The sequence below is a fragment of the Salvelinus namaycush genome, chromosome 22 (genome assembly GCF_016432855.1).
Source record: "Salvelinus namaycush isolate Seneca chromosome 22, SaNama_1.0, whole genome shotgun sequence".
Lineage (NCBI taxonomy): Eukaryota > Metazoa > Chordata > Actinopteri > Salmoniformes > Salmonidae > Salvelinus > Salvelinus namaycush.
In genome coordinates this window covers 13,127,326-13,139,414 of record NC_052328.1, presented here as the reverse complement: position 1 = coordinate 13,139,414, position 12,089 = coordinate 13,127,326, and positions in this window count along the sequence as shown.

Genomic DNA, 12,089 nt, shown 5'->3' with positions numbered 1-12,089 from the left:
CATCTAACTTTCTTCCAAATACTCTTCTTATTTATCTCTCACCCAAATGCTTTCCCCCCCCATTCTCTGCCACCAACACCTAATTGTAACAGTCTGAAATAGCCATTTATCCATTGCACCCCGGAGAAATTTCTCTTTCCCTAAGTGTTCCAGACATAAGGGATTTCTTTTTTTTTTATTTTTATTTTTTAAATTTTATCCCCTTTTCTCCCCAATTTTCGTGGTATCCAATCGCTAGTAATTACTATCTTGTCTCATCGCTACAACTCCCGTACGGGCTCGGGAGAGACGAAGGTCGAAAGCCATGCGTCCTCCGAAGCACAACCCAACCAAGCCGCACTGCTTCTTTAACACAGCGCGCCTCCAACCCGGAAGCCAGCCGCACCAATGTGTCGGAGGAAACACCGTGCACCTGGCCCCCTTGGTTAGCACGCACTGCGCCCGGCCCGCCACAGGAGTCGCTGGAGCGCGATGAGACAAGGATATCCCTACCGGCCAAACCCACCCTAACCCGGACGACGCTAGCCCAATTGTGCGTCGCCCCACGGACCTCCCGGTCGCGGCCGGCTGCGACAGAGCCTGGGCGCGAACCCAGAGACTCTGGTGGCGCAGTTAGCACTGTGATGCAGTGCCCTAGACCACTGCGCCACCCGGGAGGCCCAGACATAAGGGATTTTGCCAAACTTGATGTACCATATGTTCATTCCACTACCACTACCACTCAAATGGTAATTTCATTTCCATTTGACACCATTAGAGAGGTCCGTTTATTTCGGATATGTGTCCATCTTCGTTGTGATGTATGACCTCTCTACATTCTACCTGTAGGCCTATTATTAGTTGACCTTTGATCCCTTTGGTAATAGTAGTGCTCTATAAGTGTGGGTCATCATTTCTTGTTGAACAGGATTTGGTATTAGTAGTTCTAGTGAGATCATGATAGGATCCTGTTTTTGGGACACAGGAGACTAAAGTAGTCAGAAGTATAGAAGGCATTAAGCTGACAACCAACCTCTGTGTCTGTCCCCATTCTGATCAGACAAACATATTGTTGAGTCGACACCATTGTCTCATGTCTGCATCACATCCGGCCGTGATTGGGAGTCCCATAGGGCGGCGCACAATTGGCCCAGCGTCGTCCGGGTTTATCCGGTGTAGGCCGTCATTGTAAAGACTTGCCTAGTTAAATAAAGGTAAAAAATAAAAAATAATGTAAAAAAATATTTCAGAAAGTGTGAAGGCCGTCTGCACTGATCTGTCTGATAGTTCATCCTCAAAATGTTACCAATGTGACATCATCCACTGAACCTCCTTTCATCCTCAAAATGTTACCAAGGGGACATCATCCACTGAACCTCCTTTCATCCTCAAAATGTTACCAAGGGGACATCATCCACTGAACCCCCTTTGATCCTCAAAAGAGTCAGAGTTAATCTGTAGCTAATATTTAAGTTTTTTTCTTGAGCAAGTGTACCTAGTTCTATATAAAATAATATATTTTGTGGTGGTAGAATCAGTATTTATGAAGTTTGAAATTGGCACAAAAATGTCTGCTTGCTGTTTGAACCAGTATCAAATCAATCCATATGAAATGAAAGGCAGGGATGCTAACAACGCCAGTTCACTCAATGCTGAATACTCCCTCTAGCTAGCTAGCTAGTGTCGGGCAGTTCTAGCTAATGCACAAATTAGCTTTCATTATATCTGTTCTGCCGTGAGTAGTGCGCTGAGTTTTACAGCCCAGCCGACTGCTACAGTACAGCCGACTGCTTTCTCCAACGTTATCGCGTTGGTCAAATGTTACAAAGTAGCAAGGCACAGTGCCAGCTTTCAGAGTCAGATACATGTCATTTTTTAACAGTCCAAAAACTTTGGTGCCCTACAACTTCATCAACAAGCTGGCAAACTAGCTACCGTATGGCCATTCAAACAAGCTTGCACTAGGGTGCTAGCTGTAGCACGTTTGCCGTATTAGCCAATGCGTCATAGCTACCGAGAGCAGAGTGATTTTCAGAATCAGAAACTAGTGTTTTGCCGATGAGACATGACATGACTGACTGGGTGTTATCGGTCAGAGTTCTGAGATTTAAACAGAAATTCTATTCCTTTTCTACTGGCTCTTTGTGAGGCTTTGCTCTCTCTCTCTCTCTCTCTCTCTCTATTCAATTCAATTGACTTTATTGACATGGCAAGTTCATTATTACTTACATTGTCAAAGTATACATATCGAAAAATAAAAATAAAATAAAAATATATATTTATATATAAATAAATGGTGGGACCAACAGCAATAATAATAGTAGTAGTGGACATGGGATTACCATTAACAACAACTACAACAACAATATTAATCAGAACAATACATTAAAGCAATGGTAGTAGACCAGTGTCAACATGACTGAGAAGACAATGACATGGTATGAAAGACTAAACAAAACAAGATGGGAAATATTATCGACATTACTTTGCACTTTCACTGGCTGTCCCTCAGGTTGTGGCAGGAGGACACATATTTGGCTGCCAAAACTGCACATTTTGGCTTTTCACCATATTAATATTAGATTTTTCCTTCATCTTTAATAGTTTCAAATTCTTTGTATTGAATTCTAATTTTGGGAAAAAAATATTCTCTTAGGTCTGAGTATTTGTCACAGTGTAATAGGAAACGCAGCTCTGTCTCTACCTCTCCCCTGGAGCAGAGTGAGCACAGCCTGTCCTCTCTGGGCAGCCAGGTTTGTCTGTGACGACCGGTCTCTATAGCCAAACTGTGCTCACTGAGTCTGTACCTAGTCAATGTTTTCCTCAGTTTTCTATACGGCACAGTGGTCAAATAGTCTGCCACCATGTACTGTCTGTTTAGAGCCAAATAGCATTGAAGTTCACTTTGATTTTTTGTGGTGTCTTTCCAATAGGTGATATATTTTTCTTTTTGTTTTGTGATGATTTGGTTGGGCCAGATTTTCTGAGTGCTGTCCTGTGGGGTTGGTTTGGGTTGGTGAACTGAGCCTCAGAACCAGCTGGCTGAGGGGACTCTTCTCTTGTTTCATCTCTTGACATTGTAGAGCTGTGTGATGGAATGTGTTGGGGTCACTTGTTTTTAGATGGTTGTAAAATTTGATGGCTATTTTTTCTATTCGAATGAGGAGGGGGTATTGGCCCAATTCTGCTCTACATGCGTTATTTGGAGTTTTTCTTTGCACTTGCAATACAGTCTTGCAAAACTCTGCATGCAGTATTTCGATTGGATGTTTGTCCCATTTGGTAAATTCATTTTTAGAGATTGGACCCCATACTTCACTGCCATATAGAGCAATTGGTTCTATAACTGATTGAACATTTTTGAGCCAGATTCTAATTGGAATTTCGATTTTGATGTTCCTTTTAATGGCATAGAATGCTCTTCTTGCTTTGTCTCTCAGTGTCACGCCCTGACCTTAGTTATATATGTTTTCTGTATTATTTTGGTCAGCTCAGGGTGTGACGAGGGTGGGTATGCGTGCTTTGTGTTGTCTAGGGTTTTTTGTAGATCTATGGGGTTTTTGTAAGTCTAGGTGTTTGTAGGTCTATGGTGGCCTGAATTGGTTCCCAATCAGAGGCAGCTGTTTATCATTGTCTCTGATTGGGGATCTTATTTAGGTTGCCATTTTCCATTTAGGTATTGTGGGTTATTGTCTATGTGTAGTTGCCTGTTTCAGCACTCTTTGTTATATAGCTTCACGTTCATTTTGTTTAGTGTTCTTCGTTTTATTAAAGAAGAATGTACTCATATCACGCTGCGCCTTGGTCTCCTCACTACGACGAATGTGACACTCAGCTCATTCACAGCCATGTGAAAGCTACCTGTTGCTGATATTTAGACCTAGATATGTGTCATTTTTGGTGTGTTCTAATAGAACTGTGTCCAAATAGAATTTATATTTGTCATCCTTATTTCTGGACCTTTTTTGGAATATCATTATTTGTTTTTTTTAGGTTAACGGTCAGAGCACAGGTCTGACAGAACCTGTGAAGATGATCTAGGTGCTGCTGTAACCCCTCTTTAGTGGGAGACAGCAGCACTAGGTCATCTGCGTACAGCAGACAATTGATTTCAGTGTTGTGTAGGGTGATACCAGGTGCTGCCGATTCTTCTAATGTTTTTGCCAATTCATTAATGTAGATGTTAAATAGTGTTGGACTTATTGGGCAGCCCTGTTTCATTCCCCATCCCTGAGAGAAGTATGTTTGCTTGTTGCCAATTTTAACTGCACATTTGTTTTTAGTGTACATTGATTTAATAAAATCATATGTTTTCCCTCCAATACCACTTTCTATTAGTTTATAAAAAAGACCTTCGTGCCAAATTGAATCAAATGCTTTCTTGAAATCTACAAAACGAATAGATTTTGCCTTTGTTTTTGTTAACTTGTTTATCAATTAGAGTGTGGAGGGTGTAAATGGGGTCTGTTGTACAATAATTGTTTTGAAATCCAATCTGGCTTCTGCTCAGGACGTTGTGTTCGTCAAGGAAATGATGTAGTCTGATATTTATAATACTGCAGAGAATTTCCCCCAAGTTGCTGTTAACGCAAATTCCTCTAATTATTTGGGTCAAATTTGTCTCCATTTTTATAGATTGGTGTGATCAATCCCTGGTTCCAAATATCGGAAAATACCTGCAGTAAGGATAATGTTGAAGAGTTTGAGTATAGCCAATTTGTGGTCTGTATATTTGATCATTTCATCTAAAATACCATCAGCACCACAGACGTTTTTGGGTTGGAGAGTGCATAGTTTTTCCAATAATTCTTCTTCTGTAATTGTGGTATCCACAGGATTCTGATAGTCTTTGACTGCTGATTCAAGGATTTGTAATTTTTCTTGTATATCTTTTTGTTCTGGGCTCTTTGTTATATTGCTGTAGAGGTTTGCAAAGTGATTTCTCAACATATCCCCATTTTGTATAGCCAATTCCTCATGATGAGGTTTGTTTAATTTATTCCAATTCTCCCAGAAGTGGTTTGATTCTATGGATTCCTCAATTCCATCCAGCTGATTTCTAATGTGCTGTTCCTTTTTGTTTTTAGGGTGTGTTTGTATTGCTTCAGTGTTTCCCCATATTGAAGGCGTATATTTTTCTTGTCTGGTTCTCTGTGTTTTTGATTAGATATATTTCTCAATGACTTTCTTCGATTTTTGCAATCATTATCAAACCATCAAACCATCATTATCTGTTAATTTTGGTTTGCTCTTATGCTTCTTTAAATTAGCCAAGGAGGCTAATTTGTCAAATATAAAGTTTATGTTCCAAATGGCCAAATTTACACCTTCATTGCTGAATGAGAATGTTAAGGCTAAAAAGTTGTCCAGGAGAGATTGTATTTTTTGGCTACTAATTGCTTTTTGGTAGATGTCTGTACTGTTTGCACTCCATCTATAGGCCTGTTTAGTACCATGTAATTTGATGGGCCGTGATGCTTCATGGTTGGGTTCTGCTCTTCTCAGATTTACTGTGGTCTGAGAGAGGTGTTAGTGGGCTGACTGTGAAGGCTCTGAGAGACTCTGGGTTTAGGTCGGTGAGGAAGTAGTCTACAGTGCTGCTGCTAAGGGATGAGCTGTAGGTGTACCTACCAAAAGAGTCCCCTCTCAGCCTACCATTGACTATGTACAGACCCAGTGTTCGACAGAGCTTCAGGAGCTGTACTCCGTTTTTGTTTTTCACTTTGTCATAGTTGTTTCTATGGGGGTATGTGGGGAGGGAAAGGTTGTTGCTTCCTGGTAGGTGTTTATCCCCATGACTGTTAATAGTGTCTTGTTCTTCTGCTGTTCTAGCGTTCAGGTCTCCACAGACCAATACGTTGCCTTGGGCCTGAAAGTGACTAATCTCCCCCTCTAGAATGGAGAAACTCTCTTCGTTGAAGTAGGGTGACTCTGAGGGGGGAATGTATGTGGCACAGAGGAAGACGTTTTTATCTGTCAAGCTAGCCTCCTTGTTGATTTTTAACCAGATAAAGAATTCTCCTGTTTTGATCAATTCGATTTAATTCATTAGTTCAGATTTATACCATATTAGCATTCCCCCTGAGTCTCTGCCCTGTTTGATTCCTTTTAATTTAGTGGATGGTATGATTATCTCCCTATAACCTAGTGGACAGCCAGTGGAAACATCACCTCTGCACCATGTTTCCTGTAGTACTACAATATCAACATCATCAATTTCTTTCAGGAAGTCTGGGTTTCTGCTCTTTAGCCTAAAAGCAGAGGACTTCAATCCTTGTAAATTCCAACATGCAATGTAAAAAGATTTCATAACTTTTTTTCTTTACCTTCAAAATGAGAAACACTCACAATCCAACGAAATATTAAAATAGGATTTTTCAATAAAAGTAAACTCTTATTTTGCAAATGTGATTTGTTTATCATTTAAGATAGAATTTGTAGTTGGGTGGCTGTAGTGTGAGGATGGTGGAGTTCTTGTGCTCATCTTACCATGACCCTCGGCCTATCACATGTGAGCATAGTAGACTCAGCATTTGTTTAATGTCACTCATTTGGTTGGTGGGGGCTGGGCCACTTGCTACTCTCACAGCCTGTGCGTAGCTCTGCCTGCTGGGCTGTGGGTCTGCGATGGGGAGCAGGGGAGTGGGAGGCCTCGTCTGGGTGGCTTTGAAGCTGGGCTGGGGTGGTCTGTGCTGGCTGTGGTGGGCATTGAGGTTGGTGGTGCTGTGGTCGTGGCTGGGGGGTCCAGGGTGCTGGTCCGGGGTGTTGTCTCGGTGATCTCGGCGGGGTTGAGATTGCTCCGCTGTTCCTGGGTGGAGAGGTCGGGCTGCGGTTTAAAGCGACGTCCTTGAGTCTTGGCAAGGATGGGGACTGTCTCCCTGTACAGGTGAACATGGTTATAGAGACAGTCCAGATCGAGGGTGGGATGATGGGCCAGGTGTACATTGGGTTGCAAGGCACAGTCCCGGGATAGGCTGGCGTTTATTCTTTGGATTGTGGCAGGGTGGAAGTCCTTCCTCTGTAGAAGGGTTGACACCGCGATTCTTGAGTTGGGGAAGATTGCGGAGGCCTTCTCAACACTCCTAGTAGTGAAGTCTCCACCCTCTCCTGCTGAGCACACAGGTCGTTGCTTCCGGTATGTATGATTACGTGGCTTGGCGACCCGAGATTGGCCTTATCAAGCAGCTCCATGGCACTCTGCGTTGTTGGGCACCACACCTTTCTCGTTTTGTGTCTAGGGAAAAGTTTAATCTCCTGAACAAACTTCCCATTTGAGTCCATCAACAGGACGATGTCAGCCAGTGTTTCTTCTGGACTGGAGGGGGCAGATGGGGGGCTGGTGGGTGTTGGAGCTGGGGTGTGGCTGGTCTGTGTTGGTGCCGCTGTCAGTGGGAGGCTGTTCTGTGGGTTGGGGAGGAGGGGTGCAGCAGGCAGGGCTGGGGAAGTCTGGCTGGTTGAGTTGGGCTCCTCTGCTGTGTGAGGGCAGGTCATAGGGTGGTGATCTAGCTGCGTCTGCAGCCTGTCCTCTGTTCTCTTTCTCTCCTGCAGCTTCTCTCTCAGTGTGGTCAGATCGTTATTACTGTTCTGCCTGTCTTTTTGGAGCTCTCTTGCCTCCTTTGTTAGATCAGCCAGCTCTCTGAGTCCGTCTCTCTCTTGCTGAACCTCTTTCAGCTGTGTTGCAAGGCTGCTGTCCTGCTCTGTCCTCACCTTGGTTAGGGGCTCCTCTAAGGTGTGGTTGTCTGGTTGCTGTTCGCTCTCCCTGAGCAGGATCACCTCCCCCTCCAGTTTGGTGAACAGCCATGGTGGTGAGGAGAGCCTGAGCCTGCTCTGCACTGAGGGGGTCGCTCTCCTCCTGGGGTGTGTCCTCCACTATGGTGGGAAGAGGTGCTGGATGTGCCTTGTTGGGTGGGGATAGTAAGGGTGAGGGTGGTGCTGGTGGAGTTTGTCTTGTGGGAGGGCATGTCACTGATGGTGTCCTTCTCTCTCTCCGCTCTCTCCTTAATGGTCTGAAAGTCTGTTTCAAACAGCCTAATGTTACCTTGCACCATGACAGTCCCAGTCTTGTAGAGGTTGATTGTTATCATGGTGCTGTCAGGGTCGTCTGTCTCTTTGATTTTCAGCTTCCACCCATTTACAGATTCCCTCTTTTTTTATGGATGGGTAGTGAGAGCACACTGCTGAGCGCCATGCATTTGGCGGGTCAGTGAGGAAGATGAGATTACTCACGTCACCGTTTTTGTAGAGGTCTGCAAAAAGGGTTTCTGGCCTCCCCTTTAGTAGTTTCTGTTTAAAAGCTTTCCTCGTTGTGTCATTTTTGGCCTCTTTAGGGTAGAGAATGGATTCTGCGCTGAGGGGGAGTGGGGACATGGTGCCTGTGAGCTCTGCTACTACTGCTGCTGGTGCGCTGTTCTGCTGCCCCGTTGCCATAGCAACCTATTTGTTCTTCTGCTGCTGTTGCTAGCTAGCGCTAATTTAGTTCAAAAAACAGCAAAAAGAGTGACAGATCCTCACACAAAAAAACAGAAGATATGTTTAAAGGTCCCGTGTGGCTCAGTTGGTAGAGCATGGCGCTTGCAACGCCAGGGTTGTGGGTTCGTTTCCCACGGGGGACCAGTACAAAAAAGTATGAATGTATGTACTTGTAAGTCGCTCTGGATAAGAGCGTCTGCTAAATGACTTAAATGTAAAATGTAAATGTAAAGTTAGTCCGTGCTGCTTTTTGGTTTACTCACTCAGTTTGGTCGTTTGATGTAGTTGTATTAACTCCCCTTGCTAGGTTTGTTCTAGTTCGTTTCTTCTGGCTAGCTTGTTAGTCTGCTGGCTAGGTCTTTGTTGTGTAGCTAGCTAGCTAGAGTCAAAACTTCTTAACTTGAGGCGCAAAGTTACTTTTTTTTCTATTCTGAATGAATAGAGTTGTTCGTCACTTTTTGTCTCAAATTAATTTTCGATTAGAGTGTTTATCTCATTCTAAAAACAAAAAAAAAAAGAAATATATCAAGAGCTCATGTTGAGCATGACTCTCTCTCTGTCTCTCTCTCATCGTGATATCAGCAGTACTGCCTGAGGAGTGATGTAAAACCCAACCTGGTACAGCCTAGTGTTGGCACCGTACTGTGTGATGTGAGTGATGGCCTCCACTGCAGGTGTCCCAGCACCTGTTAACATCACTCCATACAGTAGGTTCCAACCCCTTAATCAACACATGTCAACGCAGAAATAATCCATCTGAAATACACAGTTAGTGGCCCAGCTTGATAGTGAAGCTACACTCAGCAACATCTGTGTGTCTGTGCGCGCGCGCATGCATGTGTATGTCTGTGTGTGCGTGTCCGCTTGCATGTCTTGTTTAGTTGTGTGTGTGTGCCTCTGTGTTTTAGCTGATGTCTGGGGGGGGGGGGGATTTTAAACAAAATGAGTGGAGGATGATGGAGAGGAGCTTTCTTCCGTACAGTGGCCAGGAGACAGACAAATTGCTCATGTGAGAGAGATGGGGAACATTGAATAGTGCCCCAGGGCACACTGGGCAGTCTCAGTACTTACTCACAAAAGAGGGAGGACTAATGGAGAGTCTTAGAGAGAGAATGACTGTGGTCTTTCTCATTTGTGCTCTGTTTCTCCTCTGAATCAGTGAAGCATGTTTGCCCCAGACAGAGCCCTGTGAATGCAGCCCAGCATTAAGCACTGCTGGCCTCCTATAACAAGCTAAGACATGCTGTTTTGGGGGTTTCTACTGAGCTGCTCATGTCCACCAGTCACTTTCCAATCCATAACTGCTTACTTGAGTTCATTTGTCATGTATTGGCACTGTCACGTTCCTGACCTGTTTTCCGTTGTTTTTTGTATTTTGTTTAGTATGGTCAGGGCGTGAGTTGGGGTGGGCATTCTATGTTATGTGTTTCTATGTTGGGTTGTTTAACTAGCCTGATATGGTTCTCAATCAGGGACAGGTGTTTTACGTTTCCTCTGATTGAAAACCATATTTAGGTAGGCTGTTCACACTGTTTGTTTGTGGGTGATTGTTGCTGTGTCTGTTACACCACACGGTACTGTCGCGTCTCGTTCATTTCGTTCTTTCCTGTTCGTGCGTTCTTCGTTTTATGTAGTTCCCATGTTCAGGTGTGTTTAACGTCGTTTGTTGTTTTGTAATTATCAAGTGTATTTTCGTGTCAGTGTTCGTCTTGTCAATTAAATTCATCATGTATTCATCACCCGCTGCGCCTTGGTCCACTCTCTCACCAAAAGACGACCGATACAGAATCACCCACCACAAAAGGACCAAGCAGCGTGTCAAGCAGCAGCAGGAGCAGCGCATACAGGATTCTTGGACTTGGAGGAAATACTGGACGGTAAAGGACCTTGGGCACAACCGGGAGAATATCGCCTCCCTCGTGAAGAGCTGGAGGCAGCTAAAGCCGAGAGGAGGCGATATGAGGAGGCAGCACGGAAGCAAGGCTGGAAGCCCGCAAGTCAAACCCAAAAATGTATTGGGGGGGGGGGCTACAACGGAGTGTGGCGAAGTCAGGTAGGAGACCTGCGCCAACTCCCTATGCTTATCGTGGAGTGCGAGAGTACGGGCAGACACCGTGTTATGCGGTAGAGCGCACGGTGTCTCCTGTACGTGTGCATAGCCCGGTGCGGGTTATTCCACCTCCCCGCACTGGCAGGGCTAGATTGAGTATTGAGCCAGGTGCCATGAAGCCGGCTCAACGCGTCTGGTCTCCAGTGCGTCTCCTCGGGCCGGCATACATGGCACCAGCCTTACGCATGGTGTCCCCGGTTCGCCTACACAGCCCAGTGCGGGTTATTCCACCTCCCCGCACTGGTCGGGCTACGGGGAGCATACAACCAGGTAAGGTTGGGCAGGCTCAGTGCTCAAGGGAGCCAGTACGCCTGCATGGTCCGGTATATCCGGCGCCACCTCCCCGCCCCAGCCCAGTACCACCAGTGCCTACACCACGCACCAGGCTTCCAGTACGTCTCCAGAGCCCTGTTCCTCCTCCACGCACTAGCCCAATGGTGCGTGTCTCCAGCCCAGTACCACCGGTTCCGGCACCACGCACCAAACCTCCTGTGCGTCTCCAGAGTCCTGTGCGCCCTGTTGCTGTTCCCCGCACTAGCCTTAAGGTGCGTGTCCTTAACCCGGTACCTCCAGTTCCGGCATCACGCACCAGGCCTACAGTGCGTCTCAGCCGGCCAGAGTCTGCCGTCTGCCCAGCGGCGCCTGAACTGCCCGTCTGCCCAACGCCGTCTGAGCTGTCCGTCTGCCAAGCGCCGCCTGCGCTGCCCGTCTGTACTGAGCCTTCAAAGCCGCCCGTCTGTCCTGAGCCTTCAAAGCCGCCCGTCTGTCCTGAGCCTTCAAAGCCGCCCGTCTGTCCTGAGCCTTCAGAGCCGTCCGTCAGTCAGGAGCCGCTAGAGCCGTCCGCCAGACAGGAGCCGCTAGAGCCGTCCGCCAGACAGGAGCCGCTAGAGCCGTCCGCCAGACAGGAGCCGCTAAAGCCGTCCGCCAGACAGGAGCAGCCAGAGCCTTCCGCCAGACAGGAGCAGCCAGAGCCTTCCGCCAGACAGGAGCAGCCAGAGCCTTCCGCCAGACAGGAGCAGCCAGAGCCTTCCGCCAGACAGGAGCAGCCAGAGCCTTCCGCCAGACAGGAGCAGCCAGAGCCTTCCGCCAGACAGGAGCAGCCAGAGCCTTCCGCCAGACAGGAGCAGCCAGAGCCTTCCGCCAGACAGGAGCTGCCCTCCAGTCATGAGCTGCCCTCCAGTCATGAGCTGCCCTCCAGTCATGAGCTGCCCTCCAGTCATGAGCTGCCCTCCAGTCATGAGCTGCCTTCCAGTCATGAGCTGCCTTCCAGTCATGAGCTGCCTTCCAGTCATGAGCTGCCCTCCAGTCATGAGCTGCCATATAGTCCGGAGCTGCATCTAGTCCGGAGCAACCATTCAGTCCAGCGCTGCCTCTCTGTCAGGAGCTGCCCTTCAGTCCGGAGTTGCCCCTCTGTCCTGAGCTACCCCTCTGTCCTGGGCTACCTCTCTGTCCTGGGCTACCTCTCTGTCCTGGGCTACCTCTCTGTCCTGAGCTACCTCTCTTTCCTGAGCTACCTCTCTGTCCTGAGTTG